This window comes from Nyctereutes procyonoides, unplaced genomic scaffold (genome assembly GCF_905146905.1).
Source record: "Nyctereutes procyonoides isolate TBG_1078 unplaced genomic scaffold, NYPRO_anot_genome, whole genome shotgun sequence".
Lineage (NCBI taxonomy): Eukaryota > Metazoa > Chordata > Mammalia > Carnivora > Canidae > Nyctereutes > Nyctereutes procyonoides.
The window spans coordinates 33,518,004-33,539,377 of record NW_026575132.1 but is presented as its reverse complement, the minus strand read 5'-3'; positions in this window follow the sequence as shown (position 1 = coordinate 33,539,377).

Genomic DNA, 21,374 nt, shown 5'->3' with positions numbered 1-21,374 from the left:
GTGAGGGGCACTGAGGTGGGCACTTGACGGGATGAGCACTGGGTGTTATTCTATATGTTGGAAAATTGAACATCAATTAAAAATAAATTTATAAAAAAAAGAATATAAGAGGAATTTGGTAGTTTGGTTGGGAAGGGAAAGGATATTTTGAGGGGGTGAAAAAATGCATACGAAAAATGAAGATAATCAAAGACAGAGTAAGGGGAATAATAGAATATGGTGGAAATGATGTGACATAATATCCAAGTGTACATCAAAATAGGCAAGGTAGCTTCTTTCTGGTTCTGTGTCTGGAATATTCACTTTTAAGTCATCATGTAAGATATCTACCCTGAAGCCATCGTGGTAAGAGATCATATAAAGGAACTGTATAGAAACAGAGAGAGATACTGGAGCAGCCCCCAGCTCTTTGAATCCTATCTCAGGTGTCAGTCATATGAGTGAGGAGACCTTTGACTCTAGCTCCAGTTATTATCTGACTGCAACTGCATGAAACACCCTGAATGGGGACCACCTAGCTGAGCAATATTCCCTGAAATAAATCTCCCTTTGGAGAAGAAATGTGTGGGAAATATTAGAAAGGGAGATATATATATATATATATAAAGACTTCTAACTCTGGGAAATGAACTAGGGGTGGTGGAGGGGGAGGAGGGAGGGGGGTGGGGGTGAATGGGTGACGGGCACTGAGGGGGACACTTGACGGGATGAGCACTGGGTGTTATTCTGTATGCTGGTAAATTGAACACCAATAAAAATTAATTTATTAAAATAAATAAATAAATAAATAAATAAATAAATAAATAAATAAATATCCCTTTGTCATGGTATAGAATTCTTTGTATATATTGCTGATTCTTTTTTGCTAATTTTGTGTTTAAGTTTTCTGCATCTATATTTATGAGGGGATTTGGCCTGAACTTTTCTTTGTATACCGTTTTTCTTGTTTTCATATCAGGGTATGATATGGACTAAATTGTGTCTCCCTCAAATTTATATGTTGAAGCCCTAACCCCTTATGTAATTATATTGGATATAGGGAATTTAAGGAATTGGTTAAGGTTGAATGAGATCATAATGATAGAGCCTTGAGTCACTAGAACTGTGCTCTTATAATAAGAGGTAGAGACACCAGAATTATCTTTCTCTGCCATATGAGGACACTGTGAGAAGGTGGTTGTCTGCAAGTCAAGAAGAGTGCTCTCACCAGAATCTGACCAAGGTCAATGTGATCGGTTTTATAGGCACTTGAAAGTAATGTTATTTCTTTGTTGTTGGGTGAAGTGTTTCACTAGTTGTTGGTTAGAACCCAATGGTTGATAGTCTTGAGTTCTTATACATCCTTACTGACTTTTTTGGCTACTTGTTCTATCAATTGTTCGGAGAAGGACAGTGAAGTATCCAAATATAATCATTGGTTGTCTTTTTTTACCTTTCAGTTCTATCAGTTTTTACTTTACATATTTTGCAGCTTTCTTATTTGGTGCACACATTTAGGACTGCTATGTCTTCTGGGTGGATTGATGCTCCAATAATTGTGGAATGTCCCTCTCGAACTTTGGTAATTTTCATTGCTCTGAAATCTAACTTGTCTGATATTAAAATAGCCACTCCTGCCTTCATTTGATAAATATTTGCATGAAAATCTTTCTCTATCCTCTTACTTTCAAACTGTCTATATTGTTGCATTCAAAATGAGTGTTTATAGACATCATATCACTGGGTTATGTTTTTAAATCTATTTTATCAATAATTCCTTGAATTGGTGTATCTAGGCCATTCACATTTTGATGTCTTAGGGCTTAAGTCCACCATTTTACATTTTGTTTTCTGGTTGTTCCTAATTTCCATGTTTTCTTTTCCCTGCCTTCATGTAGGTTACTTGAACATTTTATAATAATTCCATTTTGATTTATCTATAATGCTTTTGACTGTATGTCTTTGTATAGCATTTTTAGTGGTTGCTCTATATATCATTTCCTTTATATTCAGAGAATTTCCTTTGGTCATTCTTTTAGGACAGGTATACTAGTGAGAAATTCTTTCAGTTTTCCTTCATCTGAAAGTGTCTTTATATCCCTTGATTCCTGAAGGGTATTTCCACTGGATGTAGGACTCTGTATATTGGCAATACTTTTATTTCAGCACTTAAAAAATATTGTGCTATTTCTTTCTGGCTTCCATGGTTTCTGATGAGAAATTTACCGTCACTTGAATTGTTCTTTCCTATGAGTAATGTGTTGTTTCTCTCTTGCTGCTTTCAAATTTTTCTTTCTCTTCAATTACCACAAGTTTGAATATGATGTGTCTTGATGTGGATTTCTTTGAATTTATCATACTTAGGATTTATTCAGCTTCTTGGATTTGTAAGTTATATTGTTTGCCAAATTTGAGAAGTTTTCAGTGTTTGTTCCTCCAAGTCCTTTTCCAGCCCTACTCTATTTCTGCTCCTTCTCAGATTCTAATGACACAAATGTTAGATCTTTTGTTATAGTTCCATAAGACCATAAGGATGTACCTATTTTTTTAGCCTATTTTCTTTCTGTTGTTCAGACTGGGTAATTATTATTCTGTCTTCAGTTCATTGATTTTTCCTTTGTCTCCTGCATTCTGCTGCCGAAACTTTCCATAGAATTAAAAAGAAATAGTCATGATTTTTAAGTTCCAAACATCCATTTGATTCTTCTTTATTTTCTGGCTGAAAATTTCTGTATTTTCTAGATTTTTTTATTGGAGTTCCATTTGCCATCATATAGCATAACAACCAGTGCTCATCTGATCAAACACCTCCCTCAGTGACCATCACCCAGTCAGCCCATCCCTCCTCCCACCTCCCCTTCCACTACTACCTGTTGTTTCCCAGAGTTCGGAGTCTCTCATGGTTTGTCCACCTCTCTGATATTTCCCACTCATTTTCTTTCCTTTCCCCTATAATTCCTTTCACTATTTTTCATATTCCCTGAATGAATGAATGACAATAATGTTTGTCCTTCTCCAATGGACTTACTTCACTCAGCGTAATGCCCTCCAGTTCCATCCACATCGAAGAAAATGGCAGGTTTTCATCATTTCTAATGGCTGAGTAATACTCCATTGTATAAATAGACCACATAGTATTTATCCATTCATCTTTCAATGGACACCGAGGTTCCTTCCACAGTTTGGCTATTGTGGACATTGCTGCTATAAACATTGGAGTGCAGGTGTTTCAGCTTTTCCCTGCATTTGGATATTTGGGGTAAACCCTCAGTAGTGCAATTGCTTGGTCATGGAGTAGCTTTATTTTTAACTCTTTGAGGAACCTCCACACACTTTTTCCAGAGTGGCTGTACCAGTTCACATTCTCACCAACAGTGCAAGAGGGTTCCCCTTTCTCCACATCCTCTCCAACATTTGTTGTTTCCTGTCTTGTTAATTTTCACCATTCTCACTGGTATAAGGTGGTATCTCATTCTGGTTCTGTTTGTATTTTCCTGATGGCAAGTGATGTGGAGTATTTTCTCAGGTGCTTGTTCGCCATGTCTATGTCTTCCTCTGTGAAATTTCTGTAGATGTTTTCTGCCCATTTTATGATTGGATTGTTTGTTTCTTGGGTGTTGAGTTTTGAAAAAGTTCTTTATAGATCCTGGATACTAGCCTTTTATCTGATGGGTCATTTGCAAATATCTTCTCTCATTCTGTAGGTTGTCTTTTAGTTTTGTTGATTGTTTCTTTTGCTGTGCAGAAGCTTTTGTCTTGATGAAGTCCCAATATCATTTTTGCTTTTGTTTCCCTTGTCTTCATAGATGTATCCTGCAAGAAGTTACTGTGGCCAAGTTCAAAAATGGTGTTGCCTGTGTTCTCTAGGATTTTAATGGATTCTTGTCTCACATGTAGATCTTTCATCCATTTTGAGTTTATCTTTGTGTCTCGTCTAAGAGAATGGTTAGTTTCATTCTTATGCATGTGGATGTCCAATTTTCCCAACACCATTTATTAAAGAGATTGTCCTTTTTGCAGTGGTCTTTTTTTTTATTTTTTTTATTAAAGAGATTGTCCTTTTTGCAGCAGTCTTTCCTGCTTTGTTGAATATAAGTTGACCATAGCGTTAAGGGCCAATTTCTGGGTTCTCTATTCTGTTCCATTGACCTATATATCTGTTTTGGTGCCAGTACCACACTGTCTTGATGACCGCGGCTTTGTAGTACAACCTGAAATCTGGCATTGTGATGCCCCCGGCTCTGGTTTTCTTTTTCAATATTCCCCTGGCTATTCGGGGTCTTTTCTGATTCCACACAAATCTTAACATGATTTGTTCCAACTCCCTGAAGAAAGTCCATGGTATTTTGATAGGGATTGCATTAAATGTGTGAATTGCCCTGGGTAAAGTTGACAGTTTCACAGTATTAATTCTTCCAATCCATGAGCATGGAATACTTTTCCTTCTCTTTCTATCTTCCTCAATTTCTTTCAAAAGTGCTCTATATTTTTTAGAGTATAGATCCTTTACCTCTTTGGTTAGGTTTATTCCTAGGTATCATATGCTTTTGGGTGCAATTGTAAATGGGATTGACTCCTTAATTTCTCTTTCTTCAGTCTCATTGTTAGTGTATGGAAATGCCACTGATTTCTGGGCATTGATTTTGTATCCTGCCACACTGCCAAATTGCTGTATGAGTTCTAGCAATCTTGGGGTGAAGTCTTTTCAGTTTTCTATGTACAGTGTCATGTCATTGGCGAAGAGGGAGAGTTTGACTTCTTCTTTGCCAATTGAATGCCTTTTATTTCTGTTTGTTGCCTGATTGCTGAGGCTAGGACTTCTAGTACTATGTTGAGTAGCAGTGGTGAGAGTGGACAACCCTGTCATGTTCCTGATCTTAGGGGAAAGGCTCCCAGTGTTTCCCCTATTGAGAATCATCTTTGCTGTGGGCTTTTTGTAGATGGCTTTTAAGATGTTGAGGAATGTTCCCTCTATCCCTACACTCTGAAGAGTTTTGATCAGGAATGGATGCTGTATTTTGTCAAATGCTTTCTCTGCATCTATTAACAGGATCATATTGTTCTTGTTTTTTCTCTTGTGCATATCATCCATCACACTGACTGCTTTATTTGTGTTGAACCAGCCTTGCATCCCGGGGGGTAAATCCCACTTGGTCATGGTGAATAATCTTTTTAACGTACTGTTGGATCCTATTGGCTAGTATCTTGGTGAGAATTTTTGCATCTGTGTTCATCAGGGATATTTGTCTATAATTCCTTTTTGGTGGGGTCTTTGTCTGGCTTTGGAATTAAGGTCATTCTGGCCTCATAGAACGACTTTGGATGTATTTTATCACTTTCTATCTTTCAGAATGCCCCTAGTAGAATAGGTATTGTTTCTTCATTAAACGTTTGATACAATTTCCCTGGGAGGAGGCAAGGCAAGATGGCGAAAGAGTAGGATCCCGAAGTCACCTGTCCTCACCAGCTTACCTAAATAACTTTCAAGTTATCCTGAAAACCCACGAATCGGCTTGAGATTTAAAGAGAGAACAGCTGGAAAGCTACAGAGAGAAGAGTTCGCACTTCTATCCAGTAGGAAGATGGAAAAAATTAAATAAAAAAGAATCGAGTGGGGGAGGGGCCCTAGCAAGGAACCCGGCTATGGCCAGCGGCGGCCAGAGCTTTCGGGACAGGAAAGCCCAGCCCCAGAGAAGTAGGAACTTTAACAATCTTCCCAGATGGAAAGGCACTCACAGGGAACTCGGACAGGATCCCATGAGGGGCAGTGGAGCATCCAGGTTCCTGGAGTCACTAACAGAGGAAGTACGCCCCGGGGGGGGGGGGGGGGAGTGGCGCTCAGTAAAGGGCTGGAGCGCTGGCCCTGCGGGGCCTCAGGAGCAGCTCAGACAGCGGCTCCGCTGGGCCGCCCTGGAAGCATGATACAAGCGGTCCAGGCCCTGGGTTCCAGGTTGCAGGGGGACACAGCCCAGGATCCTGTGCTCCTTGCGGGACAGGATGAGGCAAGGAGGACACAGGCCAGGGAGGATGCTCCTGCCACTGGGCAGAAGAACCGAGTTTTGCAGATCAGTGCCCCCTGCCCCCGGAGCACCCAGGCAAGTGCGGACGGGGAGTGTGGTAGTTCCAGACGGAGCTGACTCCAGGGCTGGAGAGCGGGCCGACGCTACTCTTGTTGTTCCTCCTGGTTTCACCCTGTGCCTGGGTGGATCGGAAACGCCAGGGAACAGGGGCCTCACAGGATAAACAGCTCCCACTGAGAAGTGCACCTGGCAGAGGGCAGGGCAGCTTCCCAGGTGCTCACACCTGAGAATCAGCACAGCAGGCCCCTCCCACAGAAGAACAGCTGGAAGGACAGGGAAAGAGCAAGTTCATGACTGAGCAGCACTGGAAAGCTCCAGAAGCTGAGTGATTTACAGTATATAGAACCAGAGGATAACCCTCTTTTTTTTTTTACTTTGTTTTTGTTTTTTGTTCTTTTTTGTCCCCTTTTTTATTCCCTTTTTTTTCCTTCCTTTTTCCAGTACAACTAGTTTTTAGGCACTCTACACTGACAAATGACTAGAAGGAAGAACTCACCAAAAAAGAAAGAATTAGAGACAGTACTCTCTCCCACAGAGTTACAGAATTTGGATTACAATACTATGTCAGAAACCCACTTCAGAAACACTATTATAAAGCTACTGGTGACTCTAGAAAAAAAGCATAAAGGATTCAAGGAATTCATGACTGCAGAATTTAGATCTAATCAGGCCGAAATTAAAAATCAATTAAGTGAGATGCAATCCAAACTGGAGGTCCTAATGATGAGGATTAATGAGGTAGAAGAAAGAGTGAGTGACATAGAAGACAAGCTGATGGCAAGGAAGAAAGCTGGGGGAAAAAGAGAAAAAAAATTAAAAGATCATGAGGATAGGTTAAGGGAAATAAATGACAGTCTCAGAAGGAAAAATCTGTGTTTAATTGGGGTTCCAGAGGGCGCCGAAAGGGACAGTGGACCAGAAAGTGTATTTGAACAAATCATAGCTGGGAACTTCCCTAATTTGAGGAGGAAATCAGGCATTCAGATCTAGTAGATAGAGAGGTCCCTTCCCTCCCCCCAAAATCAATAAAAACCGTTCAACACCTTGATAATTAGTACTGAAACTTGCAAATTCCAAAGATAAAGAGAAGATCCTTAAAGCAGCGAGAAACAAGCGATCCCTAACCATAATGGGGAAAAGTATTAGGTTAACAGCAGACCTCTCCACAGAGACCTGGTGGGCCAGAAAGGGCTGGCAGGATATATTCAGGGTCCTAAATGAGAAGAACAACATGCAGCCAAGAATACTCTATCCAGCAAGACTCTCATTCAGAATAGAAGGAAGGATAAAGAGCTACCAATATAGGCAGCAACTGAAAGAATATGTGACCACCAAACCAGCTCTGCAAGAAATATTAAGGGGAACTCTCTAAAAGAAAGAGGAAGTCCGGGCAGCCCGGGTGGCACAGTGGTTTAGTGCCGCGGGGTGTGATCCTTGGAGACCCAGGATCGAGTCCCACATGGGGTTCCCTGCATGGAGCCTGCTTCTCCCTCTGCCTGTGTCTCTGCCTCTCTCTCTCTCTCTCTCTCTGTGTCTCTCATGAATAAATAAATAAAGTCTTAAAAAAAAAGAAAAGAAAGAAAGAGGAAGTCCAAAGAAACAATCCACAAAAACAGCAATTGAATAGGTATTATGATGACACTAAATTCGTATCTTTCAATAGTAAATCTGAACGTGAATGGGCTTAATGATCCCATCAAAAGGTGCAGGGTTTCATACTGGATAAAGGAGCAAGACCCATCTATTTGCTGTCTATTAGAAACTCATTTTATTTATTTATTTTTTTAATAATAAATTTATTTTTTATTGGAGTTCAATTTGCCAACATACAGAATAACACCCAGTGCTCATCCCGTCAAGTGCCCTTCTCAGTGCCCATCACCCATTCACCCCCAACCCCTGCCCTCCTCCCCTTCCACCACCCCTAGTTCGTTTCCCAGAGTTAGAAGTCTTTCATGTTCTGTCTCTCTTTCTGATATTTCCTACCCGTTTCTTCTCCCTTCCCTTCTATTCCCTTTCAATATTATTTATATTCCCCAAATGAATGAGAACATATAATGTTTGTCCTTCTCCGATTGACTTATTTCACTCAGCATAATACCCTCCAGTTCCATCCACGTTGAAGCAAATGGTGGGTATTTGTCGTTTCTAATGGCTGAGTAATATTCCATTGTATACATAAACCACATCTTCTTTATCCATTCATCTTTTTATGGACACTGAGGCTCCTTCCACAGTTTGGCTATTGTGGACATTGTTGCTAGAAACATCGGGGTGCAGGGGTCCCAGTGAAGAAACTCATTTTAGACGTAAGGACACATACAGCCTGAAAATAAAAGATTGGGGAACCATTTACTATTCAAATGGTCCTCAAAAGAAAGCAGGGGTAGCAATCCTCATCCCAGATAAATTAAGTTTATCCCAAAGACTGTAATAAGAGATGAAGAGGGACACTAAATCATACTTAAATGATCTATTCAACAAGAGGACCTAACAATCATGAATATTTATGCCCTGAATGTGGGAGCTGCCAGGTATATCAATCAATTAATAACCAAAGTTAAGGTATAATTAGATGATAATACACTAATACTGGGAGACTTCAACACAATGCTTTCTGCAAATGACAGGTCTTCTAAGCACAGCATCTCCAAAGAAACAAGAGCTTTAAATGATACACTGGACCAGATGGATTTCACAGATATTTACAGAGCTTTACCTCCAAACGCAACTGAATACACATTCTTCTCAAGTGCACATGGACCTTTCTCCAGAACAGACCACATACAGGATCACAAATCAGGTCTTAACCAATACCAAAAAATTGGGATTGTCCTCTGTATTTTCAGACCACAATGCTTTGAAACTAGAACTCTATCACAAGAAGAAATTTGGAAGAAACTCAAACACGTGGATGTTAAAGACCATCCTGCTAAAAGATGAAAGGGTCAACCAGGAAATTAGAGAAGAATTAAAAAGATTCATGGAAACTAATGAAAATGAAGATACTACCGTTGGGACTGCAAAAGCAGTCCTGAGAGGGAAATACATCGCAATACAAGCATCCCTCAAAGAATTGGAAAAAAATCAAATACACAAGCTAACCATGCACTAAAGGAACTGGAGAAGGTACAGCAAATAAAAACTACACCCAGCAGAAGAAGAGAGTTAATAAAGATCCAAGCAGAACTGAATGAAATAGAGACAGAGGAACTGTGGAACAGTCAACAAAACCAAGAGTTGGTTCTTTGAAGTTTTTTTTATTTATTCATAAAGAAACACACAGAGAGAGAGAGAGAGAGAGAGAGAGGCAGAGACACAGGCAGAGGGAGAAGCAGGCTCCACGCAGGGAGCCAGACATAGAACTCGATCCTGGGTCTCCAGGATCACACCCCGGGCTGCAGGTGGCTCTAAACCGCTGCACCACCAGGGCTGCCCGGAGTTGGTTCTTTGAAAGAATGAATAAGATAGATAAACCATTAGCCAGCCTTATTAAAAACAAAAAAGACTCAAATTAATAAAATCATGAATGAAAAAGGAGAGATCACCACCAATACCAAGGCTTAACAAAGGATTTAAAAAACATTTAATGAGCTGCTATATGCCAATAAATTAGGCAATCTAGAAGAAATGGACGCATTTCTGGAACCCCACAAACTACCAAAACTGGAACAGGAAGAAACAGAAAACCTGAACAGGCCAATAACCAGGGAGGAATTTGAAGCAGTCCTCAAAAACCTCCCAAGACACAAAAGTCCAGGGCCAGATGGCTTCCCACAGAAATTCTACCAAAGGTTTAAAGAAGAAACAATAGCTATTCTACTAAAGCTGTTCCAAAAGAAATAGATGGAATACTTCCAAACTCGTTCTATGAGGCCAGCATCATCTTAACTCCAAAACCAGGCAAAGATCTCACCAAAAAGGAGAATTATAGACCAATATCCCTGATGAACACAGATGCAAAATTTCTCAACAAGATACTAGCCAATAGGATCCAACAGTACATTAAAAAATTTATTTTCCATGACCAAGTGGGATTTACCCCCAGGATGCAAGGCTGGTTCAACACAAATAAAGCAGTCAGTGTGATGGATGATATGCACAAGAGAAAAAACAAGAACAATATGATCCTGTTAATAGATGCAGAGAAAGCATTTGACAAAATACAGCATCCATTCCTGATCAAAACTCTTCAGAGTGTAGGGATAGAGGGAACACTCCGCAGAATCTTAAAAGCCATCTACAAAGAGCCCACAGCAAACATGACTCTCAATAGGGGAAACACTGGGAGCCTTTCCCCTAAGATCAGGAACATGACAGGGTTGTCCACTCTCACCACTGCTACTCAACATAGTACTAGAAGTCCTAGCCTCAGCAATCAAACAACAAAAAGAAATAAAAGGCATACAAATTGACAAAGAAGTTGTCAAACTCTCCCTCTTTGCAGATGACATGATACTGTACATTGAAAACCCAAAAGACTCCACCCCAAGATTGCTAGAACTCATACAGCAATTTGGCAGTGTGGCAGGATACAAAATCAATGCCCACACATCAGTGGCATTTCCACACACTAACAATGAGACTGAGAAAGAGAAATTAAGGGGTCAATCCCATTAACTATTGCACCAAAAAGCATATGAACCTAGGAATAAACCTAACCAAAGAGGTAAAGGATCTATACTCTAAAAACTGCAGTACACTTCTGAAAGAAATTGAGTAAGACACAAAGAGATGGAAAAGTATTCCATGCTCATGGATGGGAAGAATTAATACTGTGAAAAAAAAATTTTAAAACACTTTGTGAGAACTCTAGAAACTAGTGAAAACCCTACCTTCCCCAAGTGAATGCATAAACAAGAAACAAAAGTTTCACAAAAGGGTAAGTTCATAGCATTTTGCTCTCTTTTACCCTCCCCTTGTTTAGCCTAGAGCAATATAAACAGCAGGGAACCTCCCAATTGTCACCTCATCACTTAGGATGGAAGGAAAAGAGTGGAACTTCTGTCCAGAGTTTGGGTTTGTCAGTGGTCTGCCTAAAGGACTAGTTTCTCTTTCACCTGATTTGAAACATTGATGAGAATAGCAACATAGATCTGTCACTATTTTGGAGGCTACTGAAAACAGAGGCAGGTGCCAATAGCACATTTAGAGCCACGGGAAATCCAATGTTCTATAGACAGGTGGTAGGGAAGCAAGAGATTATGGGCAGAGAAGTAAAATAGAAACCTAAACCAGCCTTGTTAATTTTCCCCATTCTCACTGGTGTGAGGTGGCATCTCATTGTGGTTTTGATGTGTATTTCCCTGATGGCAAGTGATGCAGAGGATTTCCTCATGTGCCTGTTGGCCATGTCTATGTCTTCCTCTGTGAGATTTCTCTTCATGTCTTTTGTCCATTTCATGATTGGATTGTTTGTTTCTTTGGTGTTGAGTTTAAGAAGTTCTTTATAGATTTTGGAAACTAGCCCTTTATCTGATACGTCATTTGCAAATATCTTCTCCCGTTCTGTAGGTTGTCTTTTAGTTTTGTTGATGGTATCTTTTGCTGTGCAAAACCTTCTTATCTTGATGAAGTCCCAATAGTTCATTTTTGCTTTTTGTTTCTCTTGCCTTCATGGATGTATCTTGCAAGAAGTTACTGTGGCCAAGTTCAAAAAGGGTGTTGCCTGTGTTCCCCTCTACGATTTTGATGGAATCTTGTCTCCATTATGACCTTTCATCCATTTTGAGTTTATCTTTGTGTATGGTGTAAGAGAATGGTCAAGTTTTATTCTTCTGCATGTGGATGTCCAATTTTCCCAGCGCGATTTATTGAAGAGACTGTCTTTTTTTCCAGTGGATAGTCTTTCCTGCTTTATCGAATATTAGTTGACCATAAAGTTGAGGGTCCACTTCTGGATTCTCTATTCTGTTCCATTGATCTGTGGATCTGTTTTTGTGCCAGTTCCACACTGTCTTGATGACCACAGCTTTGTAGTACAACCTGAAATCTGGCATTGTGATGCCCCCAGCTATGTTTTTTTTATTATTTTTTATTTTTTATAATAAATTTATTTTTTATTGGTGTTCAATTTGCCAACATACAGAATAACACCCAGTGCTCATCCCGTCAAGTGCCCCCCTCAGTGCCCGTCACCCATTCACTCCCACCCCCCGCCCTCCTCCACTTCCACCACCCCTAGTTCGTTTCCCAGAGTTAGGAGTCTCTCATGCTCTGTCTGCCTTTCTGGTATTTCCCACTCATTTCTTCTCCCTTCCTTTCTATTCCCCTTCACTATTATTTATATTCCCCAAATGAATGAGAGCATATAATGTTTGTCCTTCTCCGATTAACTTATTTCACTCAGCATAATACCCTCCAGTTCCATCCACGTTGAAGCAAACGGTGGGTATTTGTCATTTGTAATGGCTGAGTAATATTCCAGTATCCTCTGGTTCTATATACTGTAAATCCCTCGACTTCCCCTGGAGCTTTCCAGCTTGCTCAGTCAAGAATTTGCTCTTTCTCTGTCCTTACAGTTGGTCTTCTGGAGGAGGGGCCTGCTGTGCTGATTCTCAGATGCATGCACCTGGGGGAGCTGCCCTGCCCCCTGCCAGGTGCACGGTTCAGTGGGTGCTGTTTATCTCGTGAGGCCCCTGTTGCCTGTTGGCCCCGCCCCTCCAGGCACAGAGTGACACCAGGAGGAACAACCGCAGTGACAGCAGCCAGCTCTCCAGCCCTGGAGTCAGCTCCCACAGTAACTACCGCAGTCTCCCAATCCGCACTGACCTATGTGCTCCTGGGGCAGGTGCGCTGACCTGCACAGCTGGGGGTGCCCGGCGGCAGGAGAGTCCTGGCTGTCCTGTGCCCTCCTCACCTCCACCTGTCTCGGGGGGAGCATAGGATCCTGGGCTGTGTCCACTCAGGGCACTAGGATCTGGGGCCTGCGCTGCTGGAATCGCGCTCCCAGGTCCACAGCACCCAAAGGCAGCAGAGCGCAGCCCCCTGCATTCGGAGCCCCCACCTGACCTACCGGCTTCTCCCCGAGGCCCGGCTGGCTGCGCACTCCAGCCCTTTATCAAGATTGGCCCAGAGTGTGAGGTGCACTTTACCCTGGGGCGCACCTCCTCTTTTAGTGACCCCAGGAATCTGGAGGCTTCCCTGCTCCTCCTGCAGTTCTGCCCAATTTCCCTGCTAAGCACCTTTCCAGCAGGGAAGAATCCAGTGTGAATTTTTTAAAGTTACTGCTGCTCTGGTGCTGGGCTTTCCTGTCCTGGAGGCTCTCGCCCCTTGACCTTAGCCTGGCTCCTCGTAACGCCCCACCTTGATCTTTTTTATTTTTCCGCCTTCCTACTTTGTTAGAAGCAAAAACCTTTCTTTCTGTAGTGTTCCAGCTGTTCTCTCTTTAAATCTGAGGTCGAATTCATCGGTTTTCAGAATGGTTTGAAAGTTATCCAAGTAAGTTGGTGGGACCCGGTAAGCTGAGGACCCTACTACTCTGCCATCTTGCCCCACCACTAGCTTGTTGGTTTCTTAAACAGCCACTTACCCATCTTATCCAGCCCTTCTACTCCTGGGTATTTATTTAGCCAAGAGAAAAAAAAATGTATGTTCTTATAAAGATGTGTATGTAAATGTTGATACAGCTTTATTTCAATAACCAAGTGGGAAAAAAATCGAATTGTTCATCAACAGGTGAATGGATAAACTAATAGCAACATATTTATATAATTGACCAGTTATCAACAATTTTTTTAAATGAAAAACTAATACAATACAGTAACATAGATGAATCTCAAAGTAACCATACTGAGTGAAGAAAAAAATCCAGACAAAAAAAAGGTACATACTATAGGATTCTACTTATGTAAAAATTCTATAAAACATATACCAATCTGTTGGGACACTAAGTGGATCAGTGGTTGCCTGGGGAAGGCATGGGTAGTGATTACAAGAAAGCATGAGGAAATTCTTCAGAGTGATGAATATTTCTTAATTTTATTTATCATGGTGATTTCACGTGTGTCCAAACTTTTCATATTGTACACTTCAAATTGGTAAAGTTTGTTGTATGTCACTGACAGCAAACTTAGTCCTTTGAGAGATTAATTAAAGGACTCAGAATGGAGAAGCTGTGGTTTAAAAAGAAATTACTGGTGGTAAGCATCAAACCCATTTAAATAGGGACCCCACACTAAGCAACTGCAGAATTTATGGTTACAGGACAGAATAAACAATAAACACAGTAATATAAGATAACTGACTAGCACTGAAATTACTATGACAAGGGATTTTGATTGATATTGCCTAAATTGCCAACCAAGGAAATATTTTCACAACTATCCCCATACTATTTTGGTATTTCATCTTTGCTAAGTGAGAAATACATTCTTGTTCTATATTTTGTTACTTTAATTAAAGAGGTTGAACAGATTTTCATATATATTAAATGTATATGGTCATTCTTTTTCTCAGTTATTTGCATGGGTTCTTGATATATTAAGAAATTACTTCTTCATCCACCACACATTACAAATAACTTTTGTTTACTGTGTGTATCTATATGAGTGTCTGTGGGTGCATAAATTTTGAATGTTTTATGTAGTCAAATCAGTAAGTGTTTCCTGTTGTGCATTTTGGCTTTTCTGCCTTGCTAAGAAAAGCTTTCTTTTCTGTAGTGTATTAAAAATATTTAGTATTTTTACTTGGTAATTTTAAGGCCTAACATTTTATACCTAAAACTATGAATCAGCAGTCCCTCAAAAATTTAACATAGAATTATTATATCATTCAGCAATTCTACTTCTGAGTATACACTTAAAAGAATCAAAGCAGGCATTCAAACAGACATTTGCACACACATGTTCACAGCAGTATTATTCACAGGAGCCAAAAGATGAAAGCATCCCAACTGTCCATTAATAGATTAATGGATAAACATTTGATGTATACATACAATGCAATATTATTCGGTTTTAAAAAGGAAAGAAAATTCTGGCACCTATTACAACATGGATGGACTTTACACTATGCAAAGTGAAATACACCAGTCACAAAAGGACAAATATTCTATGATTCCACTTATGTGAGGTATCTACAGTAAACAAAGTTACAAAGATATAAAGGAAAATTGTGGTTACCAAGTTCTGTGGGGAGAGGAAAATGTATCTCCTAAGTGCAAATCCCAGTGCTGAGCACTGAGTGGTTGGTGATAGAGTCAGCTTCTTCTCAAAGGGCAGGATGCCTCAAAGACACTTCTGACACCTCCAAGAGGAATCTGGCTTAGGGAAGAAACCCTGTGGCCCACTACATCCTAAATGCATGCACCATACTCTGTCCCTTTTGCTACCACCACTTTGGGGCATACTGTTGAGATGAAAGCCAGGATGATGAGTCACCCGAATCATGCCTATTCCCCCAAACTCACTCTGGAACAGCTTAACTTTGCCACCAGCCCAGCTCTATAGGGCCCTTCCAATACCAAAGATGTAAAGTGCTTGTTCTTAAAGCTGGGTGAGGAAAATGATATGCCCCTCCTTTTCCTCCTACATGAGGCTTCCTTCTTCCTCTCCCAAGGGGAACTGTTAAGCTTTGCCTCAGGGATCTGGCATCTGGTGTGAATCCCACCAGTCTCCAGTCCTGGACAGGTGAGAAGGTAAACAAGAGCCACCGTGGCCACGTTAAGAAACAGACTTACCAGGTAAGTCACTTCACCGTTCTGAGCTTCTCTTTCCCAACTGTCAGCTGAGAGTAACCACTAACACCTCTTCTGCATCTCTCAAAGCTATCACGTAAAGCACAGTGGGCCTGATCCTGGAGACCTGGGATCGAGTCCCACGTCGGGCTCCCTGCAAAGAGCCTGCTTCTCCCTCTGCCTGTGTCTTGCCTCTCTCTCTCTCTCTCTCTCTCTCTCTCTCTCTCTCTCTCATGAATAAATGGATAAAATCTTAAAAAAGAAAAGTACCTCTGTACTCAGTGGTAAAGTACCAAATAGAAGAATGTTCATTAGCTTTGTCTTCCTAAGTAAAAAGTTGAATTGGACTGCAGATGGTAAAACTTTCTGGGCCTTAGGAGAGTATAAAACAAGGTAAGGTAATATGGAGTGCCCTGACCTCCTTCTTATATACCAGCCTTGTGGGATGGGAGAGGGATGGACCAGCAAAAGCCTGGTCTTGTTCTGAAATGCACAAAGTGGGAGAAAGTGAAGAGAGGTGAGGTATTCATTCAAAAATGTCTGAGCTCTGGCCATAGACTGAAGGTGCAACAGGCTTTCATCATTATTCTTTCAGCAAGATCCTTACAAAGTGCACTCTTTACAACTTAGTCTTATTCTTCCTGGGAAAGGACAAATGGCAAACAAACAAACAATGGGGCTGGGAGGAGCAGGTGACATCCACCTGAGGGGAAGTGCTCAAGGACAGTGAGGTCATCTGTCCAAAGGCAGGGTGGGAAGATAGGATTTGGGGCAATTTTTTTTTCTTTCCTTTTCTTAATGCCTGGTGAATGAACATTTCTTTTAAGTGCTCAGTGATAATCAGTGCTTAATTCTGATTAGCTATGTTTGGAGGTCACCAAAATAAGATGTGGTCCCGGTGACAAATTGTAACTGTACTTATGGTAGTGAGCATTTCATAATGTATATAAATATCAAATCACTATATTGTATACCTGAAGCTAATATCATACTGTATGTCAGCTGTACTTCCATTTAAAATGTTTAATGAGGAAAAAAAGGTGTGGGTCTACAAAACACCCTCCAGAGGAAAATGACTACTCAAAAGGATCTGTCACCAGTCATTTCCCTGGCCATCCAGGGCACCAGGACCATGTTGTCCTGCTGGAGGGGCACCCTTGCCTTGCTGCAGTTACAAATGCCATGGCTCAAAAGGGCTTCCTGTAGACATGCCACAAGTTCCACTCCATGAGTTTGGGAATCATGAGACCAGCTAGAAGGGAAGTCAGAGCTGCTCTCTTGAGCTTAGGCTCAGGGTCCCTGTCTGCTTTGCCTGCCACAAAAACCAGACTTTCCTATCTCTCCAGTAACTCGACCTACCTAGGATCTACTTACAGCTTCTCTGTGCCTGACATCATGCAGGAGACAGTCCCTGTCCTCATGTACTCCAGAATATGTTGGGGGAAATAAGAGAAAGAGCAAGTGCTCATGGGACAGAGGGGCAATGTGCAAAAATATAAGTATGAGCAAAAGTTGTAGGAGCTCAGAAGAAGCGCAACTAACTCTGCCAAGGAAGGCTCCATGGAAGAAGCAACACTGGTGTAGTTTCTCGGAGGACGAAATCAGGAGACAGAGAAAGAAGATAAGAGTACTCCAGACAAGGGAAGGAAACATGCCAAGACTTCAAGGAGATAAGAAGTAGAGTTCAAGAAAGAGCATAGTAGTTGAAACACAGCATGAGGCACAGCAAGCCAAGAATACTTTGGTATGAATGCCCTCACCCCAGGTCACCCATAATGTGGGAATGCCATGCCAAAAGAGAAGTTTCCAAGCCATGAGAAGCAGAAAAACTATTGGGGACTATTGCTCCATTCATTACCCCACTCATAAAGGAAAGTCATCTGAAACAAGTATGTCACTGTTTCCAACCCACCTCCAGAGCAGTGGCATGGTGGACCTGCCCAGAGAAAGAGGCAGGCCGTAAGAAAAGAGCTCCATAGGTCCCCCTAAGAGGACTGACTTTATTTGGAAGAGAGCATGGGGAGGTTCAACCTAAGGGTGCTATCAAAAACAGTGGAGATTTTGGTGGGAAGCAATTAAGAAGAGAAAGGCGCTTAATGAGAGCAACAATCCAAGCTATAAACCAACTGGAGGTATGCAATAGAAACCAAGAAAGGAAACTGCCAAAAAAACGTTCCTAGGCTAAAACAAACTTCAAAGACAGTTTTCAAAAACTACTGCTATAAAAGGTCCAAATTTGGAATATGAATAATAGTGAAGGGGAATATAAGGGAAGGGAGAAGAAATGTGTGGGAGATATCAGAAAGGGACACAGAACATAAAGACTTCTAACTCTGGGAAATGAACTAGGGGTGGTGGAAGGGGAGGAGGGCGGGGTGTGGGGGTGAATGGGTGACGGGCACGGAGGGGGACACTTGACGGGATAAGCACTGGGTGTTATTCTGTATGTTGGTAAATTGAACACCAATAAAAATTAATTTATAAAAAAAAAGGTCCAAATTTATTTGGATCTGACTATAAAGCAATTTATATCCCAGGGCATTGTCAAAAACAACAGCAATCAGCTAGCAATTAGTGAAGACTAATAGTAGGATGTGGTACCAAAAGAGTCAGAAAAGCAGACAGAGAAAGAAGCAAAGAGAGAACAGCTAAAAACCTTGTCATGGGGCAGCCCGGGTGGCTCAGTGATTTAACACCGCCTTTGGCCCAGGGGCTGATTCTGGGGACCCAGGATCGAGTCCCAGGTCGGGCTCCCTGCATGGAGCCTGCTTCTCTCTCTCCTTCTCTCTCTCTGTCTCTCTCTCTCTCTCTGTCTCTCATGAATAAATGAATAAAATCTTTAAAAAATAAAAAATAAAATAAAATAAAATAAAAACCTTGTCATGCCCGCTGGGGGAATGCATGTGCCCAAGGTGGCATTCTGAGGAGTGACAGAAGAACCTCCTGCACTACAGAGGAAACAGGCTTCACTGTATTGGTGAGTCAAGTCAATAAAAAATAATCAAAGGACAGCAACAGATGCATAGACCAATTGAACAGAATAGAGTCTAGAAAGAAACCCATAAATAGGGATTCCTGGGTGGCGCAGCGGTTTGGCACCTGTCTTTGGCCCAGGGTGCGATCCTGGAGACCCGGGATCGAATCCCACATCGGGCTCCCGGTGCATGGAGCCTGCTTCTTCCTCTGCCTGTGTCTCTGCCTCACTCTCTCTCTCTCTCTGTGACTATTATAAGTAAATAAAAAAAATTTAAAAAAATCTTAAAAAAAAAGAAACCCATAAATATGGTCAACTAAACTATAACAAGTGTGCCAAGGGTATACGATGGGGAAAGAATAGGCTCTTCAATAAATGATGTTGGGAAAACTGGATATTCACAAGCAAAAGAATGCAACTGAGCCCTTATCTTACACCATATATAAAATCACCTCAAGATGGATTAAAGGCTTAAACATAAAGCCTGAAATGGTAACACTCCTACAAGAAAACATAGGGAAAAAGCTCTTTGACATTGGCCTTGGCAATTATATTTGGATATGACACCAAAAGCACAGGGAAGTAAAAGCAAAAATAAATAAATGAGACTACATCAAACTGAAACTCTTCTGCATAGCAAAGGAAGCAATGAACAAAATGAAAAAAAAAACAACCATTCAATGGGAGAAAATATTTGCAAACCATACATCTAATAAGAATTTAATCTCCAAAATATATAAGGAACTCCTACAACTGAATTGCAAAGAAACAAAAAACCGAATCAAAACTGGGCAAGTGACTTGAATAAACATATTTTCAAAGGCATACAAATGGCCACCAGGTGCATGAAAAGGTACTCAACATTATTAATCAGATAAATGCAAATCAAAACTACAATGAGATAACAACCTCACGCTGTCAGGATGGCTATTATCAGAAAGGCAAGAGGTAACAAGTGTTGGCTACAGTGTGAAGAAAAGGGAACCTTTGTGCACTGTTGATGCGAATGTAAATTGGTGCAGTAACTATGGAAAACAGTATGGGGTTTCCTCATAAAAACAGAACTACCATATGATCCAGCAATCCCACTTTTGGGTATAGATCCAAAGGAAATGAAACGAGGGTCTCAAAGAGGTATCTGCATTCCCATGTTTATTGCAGCATTATTCACAATGGCTAAGATATGGAAACGACCTAAGTGCCCATCGATGGATTAATGTATGAGGAAAATGTGCATCTATATACAATGGAATACTATGCATCCATAAAATGTTGTTGCATTTGCAACATGGATGCAACATGGATGACCCAGGAAGACATCATGCTAAGAAAGCAAATACTATATGATCTCACATGTAGAATCTTAAAAAGTTGAACTCAGAACCAAAGAGTAGAGCAGTGGTCACTAGGATCAGGGATGTAGAGATGTTGGTCAAGGGGTACAAACTTCCAGTTATAAGATAAATAAGTTCTGGATATCTAATGTACAGCATGGTGACTGTAGTCCATAACATTATACTGTATAGTTGAAATTTGCTAATAGATCTTAAGTGTTCTCATCACACACCAAAAAAAAAAAAAGAAAGAAAGAAAAATAAAAAAAGGAAATCATGTAAGATGATGGATGATTGGAGTAATCATGTCACAGTGTATCCATTTTTCAAAACCTCACATTGTGCACATTAAATATATACGATTTTATTTGTCAGTTATACCCTAATAAAGCTGGGGAGAAGGAGGCATAAAAATAAATAAATAGCTTTCCTTCAAAAAAAAGGTAAAATATTCAGGAATAAATTTAATAACAAAAAATGCACTGAAAACTACAAAACATTATTGAAATAAATTAGAGAAGATCTAAATGAATCGAAAGATGTCCCATGTTCCTGGTTCAGAAGACTTAGAAAAACTTTTTAAAATGTTTTAAGCACCACATATGTACTATAGCAATAAATGAGAGAAAGCAAGCTAAATGCCCAATAATAGTGAACTAATGAAAAGAAATAGTGGTATACCCATATAACTGAATATTATGCAGTTGTCAAAAATTTTGAAGGTAAAATTATGTAGGAAAACGCATGTTATAATACTAAGGAAAATGCAAATCTGACAAATTACACACTATGGTGTGGTCCTGATGGTGTAAAAATGTCTAATAATAAATATTTACTACTTTTCTATCCACGAATTTTGTTTCTATATCAAACTTTTCTTTAATTTCTACAATAATTTATTACTTTTATCCAAAAAAGTATGTACTTTTTAAAGAAAAACAATAGTCATTTCATTCCTAGATGTGAAGTGCAACTCCATAGCCATACTTCACACCACCCGCAGGGGTTCCTGAAGCCTGTCTCTTGGCCTGGCAGGGGTTGGGTCCCAATTTTGTGTTAGCTTCACCTGTGCATCTCAGCTGTGCCCATTCTTTCATGTCTTGACTCCCAGAGAATCCCTTCAGTGCCTGTCTTTCCATGAATAAGGCTAGTCCCACTGAAATCTGCCCTTATCTCCCACTTGTGGAAAGTGGACTGGCAGGTAGGTACCCACTCTGCTCAGTGGTTGGTCCTGCCAGGCAGAGAAGGAAGCAGGATTTGCCACCAGGTGGAGCCCGGGTTCCCAGAAATAGGGAGCCTGCCTCAGGCCTGCCTCTTTGCTCCTCCCCAAC